The sequence below is a fragment of the Pinus tabuliformis genome, chromosome 7, assembly GCF_031772625.1.
Source record: "Pinus tabuliformis cultivar Carrire ecotype Pingquan chromosome 7, CPIR1, whole genome shotgun sequence".
NCBI classification, from domain to species: Eukaryota; Viridiplantae; Streptophyta; class Pinopsida; order Pinales; family Pinaceae; genus Pinus; species Pinus tabuliformis.
In genome coordinates, this window is record NC_142293.1 from 525,395,225 (window position 1) to 525,414,390 (window position 19,166).

The 19,166-nt window shown below is 38.3% G+C and overlaps 1 pseudogene; it reads right to left on the bottom strand.

The window, feature by feature from the left end:
* Positions 1 to 17,989: 17,989 nt before the first annotated feature.
* Positions 17,990 to 19,166, bottom strand: part of LOC149248371 (ubiquitin-like-specific protease 1C) — a 43,211-nt pseudogene continuing 42,034 nt past the window's right edge.

A 19,166-nucleotide genomic window follows, 5' to 3' on the forward strand; every position in this document is an offset into this window, starting at 1 on the left:
GAGGAAAGAATACAGAGGTACTAGGAAGGAAGACATGATAAACAAGGGTGGGTGGTAAGGGTAAATGGATGAGATTGTGGATGATGAGCTTCTAGGATTGACTAAGCCTGTAGTTGTCCTCGCTATTAAAGTTATTAGGTTTTTTTCTCGATTTCGGGGCTTCTCGAATAATGTGAGAGTTGTAGAAAGGGACAGAAGCTATTATTTTAGATTGATCGAAGCATGTTAAGTACTTAGACTTATAAGAGTGGTCCTTCATGATGGATGGAGTCACCATATGAAACATTAGACAGATCAACCGTATTACACAGTGCAATTCCAGAAATATCGGACAATTATAAAACATATCAAAGAAAAATGCCATATATATATATATATATATATATATATATATATATAGAGAGAGAGAGAGAGAGAGAGAGAGAGATCATCAATTTTTTTATAAAATAAAAAATAAAGATATATCTATATGTGGAGAGATGAAATTCATATAAATATAAATAACATAATTAAAAATCAACACAGATTCACATTAAGTGAATATCTACCAAACATGGAGAGAAATTAAATTTCTAGAAGTGAAAATATTTCCTTAAGTTTTAACGCTTAAAAAAAAACATCTTTAGAGATATGATATTTCTCGGTATTTGGTAGATCTGAAGTTAAGATAAGTCTATGCTAGTTTTTAAATAGGTATTATAAATTTGTATACCAAAAATAAGAATCTATATATATATATATATATATATATATATATATATATATATATATTCATTCTTTGAATTTAAGCATGAAATTTGGAAATATTTACAAATCTCATTTAATTCAATAATGTAATGGATATAATCTCCTAAAAAGGGGAAAATATGTAGCATATAAAATTATCACTTCAACACTCACATACTCATACCCACCTAGAGGTATAATGTAGAGTGCATTCCTATGATGTTTGTATGCATGCCCCACCTAATTATGATATGATATGTCTCTAATCATCCTTATGTGGTGGAACACATGAAATGAGCCCCCCCCCACAGATTAGATGTGTGACCTCTTAGGGATATCTAATGCTTAACAAATTATTCAAGATTAGAATTTATTCAATTTATTGAATATAAATATAAATATAAAATTTAAATTTTATTTATATGAATATTTGTATTATTGTTATACTTTTCCAAAAGATTTAGGAAAAGTTATTGCACCGAGAGCTACCAACTTGATCAGAATAAATTGACCTATTTATAATATAAATTTAACATATTATTATTTCTTTAACATGTTATTTCCTTATATATTATTATTTGTATAATAACCAATACTATTGATTATTATTATTCCAATATAGTATAGTAATAACCATCTCCACTATATGTATTATTATATCAATCCTTACATATAGTATTTATTACAGAGAGTGATAATTCTCGATCAATTTGATGGAGGAGGAAGAGAGGGAAAAATAAATAGATAAAGAGGGGGGAGGGGAAAAGATAGAGGGGGCGAGAGACTGGATGAAAGAGGGAGGGAGATAGTGACATAATTAGAAGGAAGCGAGAGAGAGAGAGAGAGAGAGAGAGAGAGAGAGAGAGAGAGAGAGAGAGAGAGAGAGAGAGAGAGAGAGAGAGAGGAGAGATGGAGAGATGGAGTTGGATTGGGAGAGAGAGGGAGGTAAGATCAAAGAAATAGAGAGATAGAGGTGGAGATTGAGAGGGAGTGACAAGGGAGGGATGTAGATAGAGTGAGGGAGAGAGAAAAGAAGGAGGGAAGAAAGAAGAGGAGAGGAGAGAGAGGAAAAAAAGGGGAAGAGAGGGGCAAAGAGAGAAGGAGAGAGGGGGGAGATAGTGATAGAGTTGGAGGGAAAATAGAGAGAGAAGCGGGGTGACAAAGAGGGAGGTTGGAGAGAAAGGTAGAGGGAGGGAGAAAGAGAGAGAGGACTTTAAAGAGAGAAGAAGAGATGGATGAATAGAGAGAATGAGTTGGAGGGGGAGAGAGAGGGAGAGGAGAAGAAAGACATAAAGAGATAAATATGGAGAGAGAGAGATGGAGTGACAAGGAATATATGGATAGAGAGTTAGGAAGAGAGGAGAATGAGAGGGAAGAGAAAAAGAAGGGGAGGGAGCAAGAGAGAGAGAGAGAGAGAGAGAGAGAGAGAGAGAGAGAGAGAGAGGGAAGGAGAGAAAGATAGATAACTATTGAGAGAGAGTGTGTATGTTTTGGGGGTGGGATAGAGAGACAATGAGACAAAGATAGAGTGAGATAGAGGTATAGATGGAGGGGGAAGAGGGAAGAATAGAGAGACAAAGAGAGGGAGGGAGGTAGAGATAGATAGATATGGGGAGAAATAGTGGGTGTGTTTGGAAAAGTGAGACAAAGAGACAAATAAGGAGAGAGAGAGAGAGAGAGAGAGAGAGAGAGAGAGAGAGAGAGAGAGAGAGAGAGATGAGGGGGAGAGAAGGAGAGAGGGAGATAAACACAAAGACGGAGGGGGGGAGATAGGGAAGAAAGAAGATGAACATAGAGACAACTGCAAATATTATATAGTATTGTATAATATTTAACATTATTAACCATATAGGAATATGAAGTAAGGATTTTACAAAAGGTAAAAGAAATTGGATTTAGAAATCCATGAATATTTTGGTTTCGCACTGAAATAGATGCATTGATTTCATTGTAGATGTTGATTCCTGATCCTATTTGTTTCATTGCATTGGATTCATTGATTTTAGTGTAGTTCTTGACTTCTGATCATATTTGATTGCTTGCACTAGATGCATTGATTTCAATGTAGGTGTTCATATTTTATCCTATTTGATTTCTTGCATTAGATGCATTGGTTTCAAAGAATATGTTGGTTTCTAATCCTATTTGATAGCTTGCACTATATGCATCAATTTTAGTGTAAATGTTGATTTAATATTTGATGTAACTAGAAGTATGATGTACATTAATTTCAAATTAATTAGATTAATAGTCTACATTGATTTCAGTGTAAGCAAAAAAAAATATTGACGAAGTGCATTGATTCCTATGTTACAGTGATTTGACCATAAATAAAATATTTTAATTTTAAGTTTAAATAGAATTTTCACTTACCTAAAATGTTTCTACTTGAAACTGTAAGATATTTGTAATTGAATACCTACTTATCATTTCCATTTTCCATTATTCAACATTATTAGTCCCTTTGCATTCAAACAAGGTAATAGAAAACAAGTACCATTGAGACGTACTTGGCATTTAACACTCCATAAGTCACAATGTTTGACTTTGAAGAAAGCTACTATTAACATTGGAGAGTAAGAGAGAAAATGCATGACATTTACTACAATAGATCAATTTAAATACTTGAATGTTCTACAATTTTGACCACCCTGTTCATATAATTGATATGGAAAAGTGGAAAAACTATCATGTGTGACAATAAGAATAGTAGAAGTAATAGTTTGATATTGATCATAATGAATAGTATTTGTAATCGACTGCATTCTTACTATTCACATTTTCTATCATTAAACACTACTACATTGTCACTTTACATTCAAAATTTTTATTTCATCATTTTTCACCATTCAAGTTATTAACAGTCTCTATCATGTCAACAAACTGAGGTAACTAAGAAAATTTAAAATTAAAATGACCAAGTTAATCTTAGACATATTTAGAATATTTAAAATCATTAGAATAATTATATGTTCAGCAAATTTATGTTATTGTGCATGATTGAAACCATCCTAGGTCCATCATAACCCTGGATCTATGATAGACAATCCAACCATCATATTCATTACTATAGAAAATATTTGTGACACATTTTAGTGTTCATTATATTTGTCCTTATAAGTTAGGGGTCACAATATGGGATCTATTTCATGTTTATTGATCCAAGTGGATATTGGTGGCCACCTACCTATTCCACCTAGACATCCAGTCAGTTTCATAAGTTTCATTGAGTATAGCAACATTTACTATTTTTAGCAATTTTTTGGGTCCTAATCTTCCGGAGTTGTTTTGAACCCTAAAGGGAATTTTCTTGAGGTCTGTAGCAGGCCCACAACTATAGTTAAGGGCATAGCACAAATCCTATAGTACTTAGAGAGATATTTCTAACAAGGTATCGTGTGCACCAAACAAAGTTCATATGACCAAATTATAACCCAAGGAAGTTGGCTACCCAACCAACCGCAAGGAGGCCCACAAATTCTTGGCGTTCCATTTTCTAGGGTTAGGGTTTTGATTTTTTAGTGTATCCTTTTGTTTTTCAATAATAAAAAGGCTCTTGAGCCTCATTGTAACACAATTCAAAGGCATGCATTTGCCACATCTCTTCTCAGAGATAAGCTACCATCTCCTGAGCTAGTTTATTGTTAGTCTATGTGTAAGCATCTTTTACTTCTTTGATGTTAATGAAAGGAAGATATATTTCTGCCACATCTTTGTGTTTATGTATGAATTCTATTACATTCCTGCATATCTTCGGATCAGTGGTTTCCAAGTAGTCTTCTCTTTCTCTGTTATTCTTTGCATGTCCCCAAAGAGGTCAAGGTATAACGAGTTAGGGCTTGAATTGGTTGAACCTTTACAAGACAAGACTTGCAAACTTTGATGACCTCCTATGGTGGAAAAAGGGAAAGGCGAAGTACCAGGATATAATTTAAAAATATTTCTCAAAGAAGCCCTCGAGTGACAAAGGAATGCGATGATGGATAATTTTGCCCAAATCCTTCGGTAAATGCCCACAAGTGACACATCTTCATCTGACAGCCACTCTAGAGGTGCCAATCCCTTCAAGGTACAAGTCGACTTTGACATTCCCATAATTGAAGGCTAGATAGATGAAAATGTCATAGATATATGGTTAAATTTATCGTAAGGATATTTTTTGGTTCATGATTTTTCGAATCGGGAAAAGATTATTTTCTCACTCCTTAAAGTCGCCTCCCATGTCAAGGATTGGTGGATAACATACAATGAACAAAGGTACAAGAGAGAACCCTCACTGTTTTCAGCTGCACCCACTTGGAATTCTTTTCGAGACATCATCAAGGAACAATACTACCCCGTGGGGAGTTATGAGGAAAAGTACATAAAATAGACTACACTGCGAGATGTGCATGAGCCGACAATATTTTCCATACCCTACACACAAATTTGGGTATCAATTATTTTGAGGAACATCTGGTTATCAAGCACTACAATTTCTTGCACAAATAGATTCAGGACAAAATGGATTTCCTAAACATCTCCTTGCTTGGCACAACATACAGATGTGCTGCAAAGATTGAGCAGAAATTTCAGCAGAAGAAGAGAGACTTTGGATTTACAAACCTAAAGCAAAGGAAAGGTGCCACCAAGCCACAAAGAAAAGGGAAAATTCAGACCAAGACCCACCAGGAAAACCCCTTGAATTAGCAAGACAATAATATTGGAAAGGTGAAGAAGGAAATCGAAAAGTGGTGTGAGTTCCATTAAAACTCCCACTCACAACATGAATGAATGTCACGCAAAGTAGGCACTGGTGATTGAGATAAAAGACTCAAAGACAGATGCATGCTTTGAATCTAATCCATAACTTGACAACGAAACTGACAAGGGAAAGTAGATCATTGACGTTGGACCCATTGTGATGGTAACCACCACTAGGCTCTAAAAGGCAGAACCTGAGGATCCATAGGAAGGTGAGTGCCTCTTCCACTCGTAGATGTGGGTAAAGGATTCGTCAGTGTATCTCGTCACTGACAGCAAGAGTGATAAGAACCTGATCTCAGTCGAGGTCATTAACATATTAAATCTATCAACAATGTTGCACCCACAACCATACACCATAGGGTCGCTCCACCAAGGGTGAGATCTCTGTGTCATCCAACAGTATCACCTTCCTTATAGCATCAAGATCTTTGCAAATGAGGTATTGTGTGATGTTTCCCCTCTAGAATCCTGTGATGTTTTATTAGGTCATCCATGCCTATGGAAGCATCATGTTTATATGAATCTATACCTTGTTATGTTATTATTAGTTTGGGTTAGAAATTGTATAGGATACCAGAGGTAGCGCCACCTACTTCCCTTTCTTCGGTATATTCTAAACAATGTAGTAGGATGATTTCCCAACTTGGGAAATTTTTCTTCCTTACGATTCACCCTTAGAATAAGAGGAATAATGTGGCCACATCCACAGTCTCTAGATAGGGCTCCTCTACAAACCAATGACAATTGGACAAGGTTGTCGAGGAGTGCAGGGACATCTTCATCTCACCCATAGGGGTACCCCTACACTATCAAGTCAAGCACTCCATTGATCTAATCTTGAGCATGCTGCTACCCAATGGACCAATCTACCAATTCTTTATTCTAGAGAATGATGAAATAAAGAGGAATATTGAAGAATTTTTATAGAAAGGGAACATCAGGTAAAGTTCATCACTCTCTAGGAGACCAATCATGTTGGCACAGAAGAAGGACGAAAGATGGAGGCTTTGTATTGACTATTGGGTGTTCAATAAAATCACTATCTAGAATAGGTATGCAATCCCATAGATTGATGAGCTTCTGGACCAACTCAAGGGGGGAAATATTTCAACAATATTGACTTGAAGTCTGGTTATCACCAGGTAGTAATTGGACTCACCGATGTGTGTGAGACTTCATTCAAATGCAAGGAGGGCCTTTTTGAATGGCTGGTCATGCCTTTTTGGTTGACAAATTCACTCACAACCTTCATGTCATTGATGGAAAACATCTTGCATCCCTTCACCAAATAATTCATGGTAATGTACTTGGACAACATCCTGATCTTCAGCCAAAGTTTGGAAGAGCACATACACCATATTCCATAGGTCCTCCAAACCTTGTGACAACAATAATTGCGTGCTAATTTGGAGAAATGCACTTTTGGGATGGACTAAGTTCAATATATGGGGTACATCATTGATGAGTGGGTTGTGCATGTGGACGTAGCCAAGATACAAGTTATTCACGATTAGCTAGCCCCAACCACTCTAACAAAGCTTCGCAACTTTCTGGGTCTTTCCAATTTCTATCACAGGTTTGCATTAGGATTCTCTCATTTCACATGGCCTGTGAGTCAAGTCACCAAGGCTGGAGCGAAAGAAAAGTTCTTTTGGTATTAATCCCAATAGAAGGATTTTTTCGATTTGAAGCATCTCCTCTGCTCTGCACCAGTGCTCGCATTACCATACTTGGAGCAACCATTTGAAATTGAGACATTTGCCTCCAACTATGTTATTGGTGTGGTTCTTACCTGGCAGGGGCATTCGATGGAATATCACAATGAGACTCTTTCATATAGAGTCTGAAATTATCCCAAATATGATAACTATATGTATTCCATTGTACAACTCTACTGAAAATGGAAGCATTACATTCTAGGGAAGGAAATGGTCATCTGTATAGACCACCAACCCTTGTAGTTCATACAAACATAAGGAAAGTTGCAGAATAGTTGCCATCAGAAATGGTCCACATATTCGCAATAGTTCCATTTGAACATTAAGTACAAGAATGGAAACGCCAATAATCTAGCGGACCGCCTTGGCTGACTTCCAGTTATGGAACTCACCACTGTGCTTGACTCTTGTTGAAACGAGACTTCAAGATGACCACATATTTACAAGAGCAATCCAAAATTAGAAACCACATACCAGATGCTCCTAGAAGGTAAGCAAGTTCTAGACTTTCACCTCCAAAACACATTGTTATGCCACCTCAGAAATCTCTATGTTGGTCCAAGTGAGTCAGATAAGATGATTTGGGAGGTGCACTATAGTCGAGTCACTGGACATTTTTGGGTAGAGAAGATAGTGGAAATGGTATAGAAGTATTTTTATTGGTCAAACCTTCAACAATATGTTGGGAAGTACATCAGATCTTGCATTTCCTGCACCATTGCCAAACCTACAATCAAGAAGAAAGGCTTGTATACTCCTATGCCTACTCCTAATCAGCCCTGGAAATCTATCTCCATGGATTACATGTCGGGCCTTCCTTCTGCCAAGCATGGAAATGACTATCCTTTCATGGTCATCGATAGATTATCTAAGATGGCCATTCTGGTGGCCTACAATAAGAGTATCACAACAAAAGCCACTGCCAAACTCTTCTTTGAGTGAGTATGGGTAAACTTTAGGATCCCATAGTCCATTATCTTAGATCGGGACAACCAATTCCTAAGTGCATTCTGGTCAAGCCTCTATTCATTGTTGGATACCAAGCTCACTATGTCCATGACCTTTCACCCCCAAATTGATGGTGAAACATAGGTCATAAAAAGGATGATAATGCACATCCTACACGTGTAAAACTTGAAGCACCCACACACATGGGATGAGAGCCTCCTCTTTGTCCAACACAACTACAACAGGGCTCACTAGAGCTCAACTGACCCAAACCCCTTGTAGGTGGGACTGAGATTTTAGCCACTATGTCTTATTGATGTTGCCATACCATTTTCAGCTCCTCGGGCATATTCCACTCATGTCTAGTCTTAAGCTGATAGGGCTAACAACTTCATTGAGTGCATTCAACAAATTTTCCAATAGGTACATGACATATTAGACTGATAAAATGCTAAGTACCAATAATTCCATGATCAACATCAGGTGCCACACAAGTTCTAGGTGGGCAACAATGTTTGGTTACATTTGTAGGAGCGCCTCGCTAGGCCCCACCACAAGTTTTTACGACTCCGATATGGGCCTTGCACTATGATCTGGATTTAAATAGGAACGCAACAAATTACAGAGATAACCATAAACACAAAGATGCAGTGGAAATAATACTTCATTTCATTATTGTAAAATACTGAAATATGCTTACAAACAAAAATGGAAATAAACCAGCTAGGGCGATGGTAGCTTATCTCTGAGAAGAGATGTGGCAGCTACATGCATATGAACTATGTTACAATGAGACTTGAAGGCCTATTTATTGTTGAGAAACAATGGAAAACCCAAAACATCGAAAAACCTAACCCTAGAAGATGAACGCCAAACTGTGGGCCCCATTTGGGTAAATTGGTACATCAACTTCCTGGGGTCGTAACTCTGGCATACGTTCTCCATTTGACACGCACAATATCTCATTAGAAAGATTTATCTGAGAAATACAACTTTGGGAAGAGCAACATCAATCCACTGGACCCATGTTTCTCCCAGTTTTCCCAAAAAATGTCGTTTAGGGCCTCAAAAAGGCTCCGGAAGTTCAGGACCTGAAAAACTGCTAAAAATAGTAAACAATGCTATACTTAAGGAAACTAAAAATCTGAAAGAAACAATGGTGGGGGTCCAAGTGGACATGGTAGGTGGCCACCAATATCCACCTGGATCATTCCTCCCCCCTTATGGAGCAATGGTCCCCATTGCATTGAGTTCCTCCATGAGATGAGGAAACTTCTGCTGAACTTGGTCCCTGGTGAGCTACTTGCCTTGGTGAAGGAGTTGGCCTACTTTGACAACTCGATACAGTTGGATATTCTGCTGGTGAGTGTGCTTGATATGTGTGTCCATGATCCAATTAATTGTAGCTTGATCCATGCAATATAGATTTAACTTTGTGGGTGTGAGCTATTCTACAATGTCAGATGTATCTAGTAATGGTGGAAAGCATGGCCGAAGGCGGTCGACATTGAACACTGGGTGCAGGGTAAGGAAGGGGGAATGTTGAGCTCAAATGCATTGTCTCCCATAGCCTTGGTAATGGTGTAAGGACCATATCGGAGTGGTCTAAGTTTCCGATAGGCTCCGATAAGGTGTTCCTTTTGCAAATGCAACCAGACTTTGACGCCCACCTGAAACTTGCGTGGCACCTGATGTTGATTATGTCAGTTCTTGTACTTGGCATTTGATTTCTCTGGAATGTCATGGACCTACTGCTGAATATGTTGGATGTGTTCAATGAAGTTTTTTTCCTTATATGTTTCAGACTGGACATGAGCCGAATTTGCGTGAGTAGCTGCAAATGGCATGGCCACATCAATGGGACATAGTGGTTGGAATGCCAAGCCCACCTAAAAAGGGTTGTAGCCAGTCGAGCTATGGAGAGCCCAGTTGTAGCTATGCTGAACATAGCGAAGGCTCTCATCCCATGTGCATGGATGCTTTGAGTTGTACATGCACAGAATGTGTTCAATCATCCTATTGAAAACCTCTGTATGGCCATCAGTTTGACGATGAAAGGCTATGGATTTAGTGAGTTGGTGTCCAGCATCGACTGGAGACTCAACAAAAATGTATTAAGGAACCTACTATCTTGATCTGAGATGATAGATTGTGGGATCCCAAAGTGTGCCCACACTTCAAAGAATATTTTAGCAGTGGCTTCTACTGTGATATTCTTCTTGCAGGGCGCCATAATGGCCATTTTCGAGAACCTGTCAATGACCAAAAAAACATAGTCATTTCCATGCTTAGTGGAAGGAAGGCCTGACATGTAATCCATGGACATGGATTCCCAAGGTCGACTACAGTAGGAAGCGGGGTATAGAGGCCTTGCTTCTTGATGGTCGGTCTGGCAATGGTGCAGGTAGTGCATGATCTGATCTACTTCCCAACATCCTGTCGAAGATTCAGCCAATAGAAATACTTCTGCAGTACTGCCACCATTTTCTCGACCCCAAAATGCCCAGCAGCCCGACTATAGTGTCCTTCCCAAATCTTCTTGGCAAGCTCGCTTGAAGGAACACAAAGGTGACCCCGGTGGCATAACAAGGCATCCTGGAGGTGAAAATCTGGAACATGTTGACCCTCCAAGAGTGTCTAGTATGTGTGGCCGAATTCTAGGTCGCTTTTGTGGAGAAGTGGCCAATTAGAAGGTCCACAAGAGTTGAGCATAGTGGTTAATGCCATGATCGGTGGTCGACTGAAGCAGTCTGCAACATTATTGATGCCACGCTTCTTATACTTGATATTCAAATGGAACTGTTGCAGGTATGTGGACCACTTCTACTGGCAATCATTTTGCAATTTTCCTTGGGTCTGTATGAACTGCAGGGGTCAGTGGTCTGTGTGTATGACGGTTTCCTTCCCCAAAATCTAATGCTTCCATTGTCAGCGGACCTGCACAATGGAATACATCTCTTTGTCATAAGTGGGATACTTCCAGATTGCGTTTGAAAGTGTCTCACTGTGATATGCCACTAGATGTTGATGTTGAGTAAGGACTGCCCTAATAGCATACTCAGAGGCATCTGTCTCGACCTCAAATGGTTGTTGCAAGTCTAGTAATGTGAGCATTAGTGCCAAGCAGAGGCAATCTTTCAACTCTGTGAATGTCTTCTGTTGAGATTCAGACCAAAATAAATTTTCTTTCACTCCTCCCTTGGTGACTTGACTCAAGGGCCAAGTGATATGAGAAAAACCCAACACAAACATGTGGTAGAAGTTGGCAAGACCTAGAAAGTTGCGGAGCTCTGTTAGAGTGGTTGGAGATGTCCAATCTCGAATGACTTGGATCTTGGCTGGATCCACATGCACCCCCTGTTCATTAATAATGTACCCCAGATACTAAACTTGGGTCATGCCAAAAGTGCATTTCTCCAAATTTGCACATAACTTGTGTTGCTGTAGTGTTTGGAGAAACTATCTGATGTGGTGGAGGTGCTCTTCCCAACTCTGGCTAAAGATCAAGATGTCATCCAAGTATACCACTACAAATGAGTTGGTGAATGGCTACAAGATGTCATCCATTAGCCTCATGAAGGTTACAGGAGCATTTTCCAATCCCAAAGACATAACCAACCATTCGAAAAGGCACTCCTTGGCTTTGAAGGCAGTCTTCCACACATCAGAGGGTTCGATTGGTACCTAGTGATATCTTGACTTAAAATCGATCTTGCTAAAAAAAAATTCCCCCTTCAGTTGGTCTAGGAGGTCATCAATCCGTGGGATTAGGTACCTATTATGGACAGTGATCTTGTTCAGCTCCCAATAGTCAATACAGAGTCTCCAAGTCCCATCCTTCTTCTGTACCAACACGATCGGGCTCCCACAGGGTGATGAACTTGAATGGATGTGACCTTTCTACAGTAGCTCCTGAATCTGCCTCTTGATTTCATCGTTCTCCAAAACAGAGCACCGATAGATTGGTCCAATGGGCAACAATGCACCTGGGGTTAGATCGATGGATTGCTTGACCTAATAGTGCAAAGGAACCCCTACAGGGGAGGTGAAGATGCCCTCGTACTCCTCCATGACCTTGTCCATCTGTAGCTGTCATGCAGAGGGGCCCTGTCTAGAGGTCATGGCCACCATCTTCTTCTTTCCTTGAGGGCGTATCATCAGGAAAACAAATTTCCTGGTTTTGGAAATGAGCTTACTGCATTGTTTTACAGTAACCAAAGAGATGGCGGTAGGTGGTGCTACCTTTGGTATCCTGTACAGCTTATTTCCCAAAGTAACAATAACAACACAAGGCCTTGATTCATACACAACATGTTGCTTCCACAAGTATGGTTATCCTAATAATACACCACAAACTTCAAGGGGAGCAATGTCACACAATACCTCATCCATGAAGGGCTTGATGTTGTATGAAAGGTGACACTGCTGGCTCACACGAAGATCCCATCCTTGGTGAAGCCACTTGATGGTGTATGGTTGTGGATGTGTTGTGGTCGGTAAGCCGAGCCGCTTCACGACCTCTGCCAAAATCAGGTTCTTTTGGCTCCCTATATTGACAATGAACTGTAGCAGGGATCCCTTTACACACATCTGGGAGTGGAAGAGATGCTCCTCCTCCTCTGGATCTTCAGTTTCCTCCTTCTGGATCTTTGTGGTGGAAACGGTGGCATTGGGCTCCACATCAATAATCTGCTTCCCTTTTTCATTCCCCTTGTTGGGTTCTAACTCAGAGTCAAAACATGCATATGATTCTAAAACCTTTAACTCAGCTAGTAGTGACTGCTTGGCCCGACACTCACTTGTGTTGTGAGTGGAGCTCTTATGGAACTCACACCACTTTCCCGTGTCCTTTCTCAATTTCGCGGTGCTGTTCTTTGCTTGCAGCTTTAGTAGGTTGTCTTGGAGCACCCCTCCTTGGCTTTGTCCTTTGTTCTGCAGTTTGGGGGAACCTTTCCCTTCCTTCAGATTTGCAGATCCAAAGTCTCACTTCTTTTTTTTAAACTTTTGCTCGACCTTGACGACATATCGATATACTGTGTTGAGCAAGGAGATGTTCAGGAATTCTATTTCTTCCTGGATGTACTTGTGCAAGCAGTCGTGGTATTTGAGTATCAAATGTTACTCCAAATCCTTGATACCCAACTTTGTGTGAAGGGTATGGAAAATATTGGTATACTCCAACACATCTTGGTCCCTTCCCTGTCGCAGCGTGGTCCAGTTTATCTATTGATCCTCATAGCTTTTGACAGGGTAGTACTGCTCCTTGATGGCATCCCAGAATGAATCCTAAGTGGGTGCAGCTAAAAATAGTGAGTTTGTACTTTCATCCTTCTGCTCGCAGTAGGTTTCCCATCAGTCCTTGACATGGGGGGCTACTTTGAGAAGAGCGAAAATAATCTTTTCCTGACTGGAAAAATCATGAACACAAAAATAACCCTCTAGTAGATTTAACCATTTATTGACGATGTCTGTGTTTATCTGACCCTGAAATACGGGGATTTCAAAATTAACTTGTACCTTAAATGGTGTGGAATTTCCCGAGTAGCTATTGGAAGTCAATGCATTGCCCCTGGGTAGCCGGGGAAGGATCTGGGCAAAGCTATCCATCATTGCGTTCCTTTGTCACTCGAGGGCTTCTTCAAGCAAGATTTTGATAGGATATCCTACCCCCTCATCTTTCTTTTCATCCGCCATAGGAGGCCGTCGGGATTTTCGAGGCTGGTCTTGCAAAGGTTCGACCAGTTCAAGCCCTAACTCCTTATATCTCGACCTCATTGGGGACATGCAAACAAAAACAGAGAAAGAGCAGACCCCTCTGATACCACTGATCTAGATTTAAACAGGAATGCAACAAATTACAGAGATAACCATAAACATAAAGATGCAGTGGAAATAATACTTCATTTCATTAATGTAAAATACTGAAATATGCTTACAAACAGAAATGGAAATAAACCAGCTAGGGCGATGGTAGCTTATCTCTGAGAAGAGATGTGGTAGCTACATGCCTCTGAACTGGGTTACAATGAGGCTCAAAGGCCTATTTATTGTTGAGAAATAATGGAAAACCCTAAACATCTAGAAACCTAACCCTAGAAGATGAAATGCCAAACTGTGGGCCCCATTTGGGTAAATTGGTACATCAACTTCCCTAGGTTGTAACTTTGGCATACAATCTTCGTTTGATGCGCACAATATCTAGTTAGAAATATCTATCCGAGAACTACAACTTTGGGAAGAGAAACATCGGTCCATGAACCCATGCATCTCCTAGGTTTCCCAAAAAAGTTTTTTTAGGGCCTCAAAACGGTTCTGAAAGTTCGAGACTCAAAAAACTACTAAAAATAGTAAATTGTGCTATAATTAAGGAAACTGAAAAGCTGAAAGAAATAATGGTGGGGGTTCAGGTGGAATTGGCGGCTGGCCACCAATATCCACCTGGATCACATTATCACTAAGGTTGTAGGATACAATGCCTTTGAGGTCAAAATTCTACCATCCCTTGGTTTGCACCTAGTACTCAATGTGGACCGGCTCCTACCATACTTTCCCCCATTATTGGACACATCTGACAATACTGAGTAGCTAACACCAACAAAGCTCAACCCAATTTTTATAAAACATGCAAAAACTAATATGATCATGTACACACATATCAATAACACTCACCAATAGAGGATGCAACTATATCGAGTTATCAAAGCAGGCGAACTCCTTCACTAGGGAAAATGGCTCACCAAGGACCAGGTTTAACAGAAATTTCCTCACCTCATGGAGGCTGAACACGTAATGGGGACCATTTCTTCCTAATGGGGGAGGACTGATATATATGTATATTGGTGGCCACCCACCTATTCCACCTATACCTCTTGTCGGTTTCATCAGTTTCCTTGATTATTGAAGCATTTACTATTTTTAACATTTTTTCATGTCCTCAACTTCTGAAGCTATTTTGACCCCCTAAACAACATTTTTTTTAGGTCTGCACCAGGCCCATAGATAGGCAAGGGCCTTCCACAAATCCCATAGTAATCATAAATATATTTCTAACTAGGTATCATATGTGCCAAATGGAGATCATATGACCAAGTTACGACCATGGGAAGTTGGCTACCCAACTAACCCCAACGAGGTCCACAAACTCTTCACGTTCCATCTCCTAGGGTTAGGGTTTTGGTTGTTTAGAGTTTCCCTTTGTTGTTAAATAATAAGAAGGTCCTTGAGCTTCATTATAACATAGTTCATAGGTATGTAGCCACCACATCTCTTCTCAAAGATAAGCCACCATCGCCCAAGCTAGTTTATTTTCTAGTGTGTGTAAGCATATTTCAGTCCTTCGATATTAATGAAATAAAGATTTATTTCTGCCGCATTTTTTTGTTTGTGTCTGTATTCTGTTGTGTTCCTACATAATTTTGGATCATTTATCCCTTTCTTTAAAATTGCAACGTGGAAATTACACATTTCTTAAGGAAAAAAGAGAACGTGTATATTACATGTCAATCGATATAATTATAAATAGTTAAATGAATGAGCTACTTCAAAGGTATCAAAATATGTCCTACTGAATGTTAATTATAAATTATTATCTATTTATGTTAAGCATTTTATCATTGTTGAAACTATTGTTTCAAGTCACCCAACTTTCAATATTTAAAATCACATAAATCACAAGAAAATATAGCGAGCACATAATATTGAAAATCAAAAGAAAAAAATGAATAGGATTTATTCTGGCTGTATCACATTTATATGGATGGAATATCTAATTGGTGTAGTGTGTGGATGTGCTTCAAATAAATGATTCACTTGATTGGCATACTCTGATTTTGGCTATACAAAGAAAAATAGTTATCGAGTACTCCAATGAACTCAAGGAACACAACAAACAAATTTAGTGAATGGATGATCATAATGAATAAATTGAGTGATTTATCAATAGATTATATGTCATGTTGTGCCTCAGGAGACAGTTCTTGCATGTGGGGAAACTAGCACCTGAGACATTTTCAGATTGGATAAAAGATTGAAATTAACAGCTGGAAATAGAAGCCATGAAGGCTTGTAACCAAAATTTTTGGTTTTGAAACCCTAGCCTTCTAAAGCAGAATGGCTAGAGAGGATATGAGAGTTGTAGCGTGGGAGCATAAAGAAAAAAATCGAAGAGACAAAGTTTTGACATAGACAATAAAGAATCTATGCTTTAACCCTGTAGAAAGAATAATGTAAGACTGAGAAAATATAATGAAATTCCTGGATGTGGAGTGTTTCATCAAGGGCTTCAAGATTAATTTTAATGAGTACAATTAAGTATATTCATCGAAAACTAAACCAAGGCACCAACTGCATCTTACACTCTCCAAGGGAGGAAAATACATAAATTTGAATGTTAAAACTCAAGAGAAAAACAATCACTGTAATTTATTATTCAGACTTAAAAAACATTTTGTATTACAATACTCAGTCATGAAGACTGAACTTCAAACCTTTCAAAATCTTATTCCTGGGTGTTTATTTCTACCTCCTAACCTAACTATTTCAATCAGTTTCTAAAACTAATTTTTGGCACTACTACAACTTATTCATTTTTTGTTCTTTTCTCTTAAAATATTTTACAAATAAGATGAAACTTTTATATATACATATCTCTCTCTCTCTCTCTCTCTCTCTCTCTCTCTCTCTCTCTCTCTATATATATATATATATATATATATATATATATATATATATATATATATATATATATATATATATATATATATATATATATATATATATATATGTATATATATATAGATATATATAGTATATATATATATATATGTGTGTGTGTGTGTGTGTGTGTGTGTATGTGTGTGTGTGTGTGTGTGTGTGTGTGTGTGTGTGTGTGTATGTATATGTATATATATATAATCTATCATTTACCAAAATAAAATCTCACCCACTTTCAATACATTTTGGATCTCAACTAATTACCACTAGGATAGGAATGATAAACACAGGCCCCAAACTTTGCTTAAAGCCACATGAATTCTAGTTGGATGAAAATTCACTCTCATCGTAGTTGGAGTGTTGGTACTAGGTCACAGTTTCCACACGCATGTTGACACAACACATGTTTCCCCTTAAAATCCATAAACCACTCCAAGGGAGAAATTGAGTGGTTTTTGCAATACAGACCGAGTGGTGCCATAACAATCCTCGACCGTCAATCTTTTTCTTGGTAGCTTTTAAAAATCTACTTATGGGGGCATGCTTTATAATAAACTCTATGTGATTTGTGCCACCAGGGTGCTGTTGGATATGGGAATAATAATATATGGACCATCACTTGTTGTGATGAAATTTTCTAAACTGTTATCTAGTAATTTCTTCTTTATTGATCACAAATAATCTATACTCGTCATAACAATGTTGCAGTATTGCTCCACTTGTATGTTTACCAGGTCTATAGGAAACCAATACTCTCTAAAATTGGCACTCATCAAAGGGTCTGGTTTTCACTCAGACTTCCTTCCTTCCACTTATTAGGTCACTCGCCTTGCCTCTCCCCTTTCCTTCGAGTCCAAATTCCTATATTGCTTCCAAGAGAAAAGGAAACTCTTTTAATGAATTTTACTCCTCGTGTAGTGAAAACAAAATTCAGACAACTCTTTGTGTATTCTTCAAACTATTTGTAGGTGGATGACATACAAATTATCTTTTCAGAATAATGGAGATATTGGACAAAGACTAGATTCCCTTAATGCTTTCCGTGTTGCACGTCGTTTCACCACCAAAATCTGTTGCACTGCTTAATTTCTCAGAAAACCTCATCAGTCTTCACAACATTTCTAAGACAACAAAACTCTTTAACTATCAATGGAATCTAACTTGTTCTTTGCATCTTCAAAATGTTTCTCAAGCAAGGTTTTGATGGAATCCCTCAAATAGGAAGCTTCAGTGGGTCTGAACCAATTTTTTCCAAACAATTGTAAATCAAACATTCTGACCCTTGGTCAAGCATCCTTGATGAAGCGCTCCATGAAGTAGAGAACAAATAAGCCACAATCATAATAATTTTCCTGCTAGGGTACCTCAATCATTTTTAGTTTCAATATTGCTAATCAATGTCTTCCATATACTTTCTTCAATGGGAATATGAGTAGGGACCCATGCGTGATTTAAATGCTCCCATTCAACCTTAAAATAGCTATGAATATTTTGAAATATAATGTTACTAGGATGAAGACCCAGCGAATCCAGGTGAAGAATAACTGGACCTATTTTATCCTTTCTTTCAGGGATACAGATCACTGCCAAATTTCAGTACAAATGACAATATATAGGTACAAATATATATGCCTTCTCAAATATATTCACTCCTTTCAACCACCTCCAAAGTTTTGCAAGAGAAACACCATCATGTTGTCTTTGGTTGAGCATCCTTGATGAAGCACTCTATGAAGTAGAGAACAAATAAGCCACAATCATAATAATTTTCCTGCTAGGGTACCTCAATCCCTTTTAGTTTCAATATTGCTAATCAATGTTTTCCATCTACTTTTTTTCAATGGGAATATGAGTAGGGACCCATGTGTGATTTAAATTCTCCCATTCAGCCTTCAAAAAGCTATGAATATTCTGAAATATAATGTTACTAGTATGAATACCCAGCGAATCCAAGTGAAGAATAACTGGACCAATTTTATCCTCTCTTTTAGGGATACAGATCACTACCAAACTTCAGTGCAAACAACAATATATAGGTACAAATATATATGCCTTCTCAAATATATTCACTCCTTTCAACCACCTCCAAAGTTTTGCAAGAGAAACACCATCATGTTGTCTTCTATGGTTTTCTAATGCTTCATCTAGTTTATTGTAAAAGTACGTATGGAAGAAATGATAGTCAATGCATTGCTTTCATGTTATTATTGATTCACATCTTTGAAGGTACCAAATGTACAAATTCATGATCAATGAATACAAATACTAAAAAGGATCTTGGCATTTCATATCAAAATAACAAATTTCAACAGATTC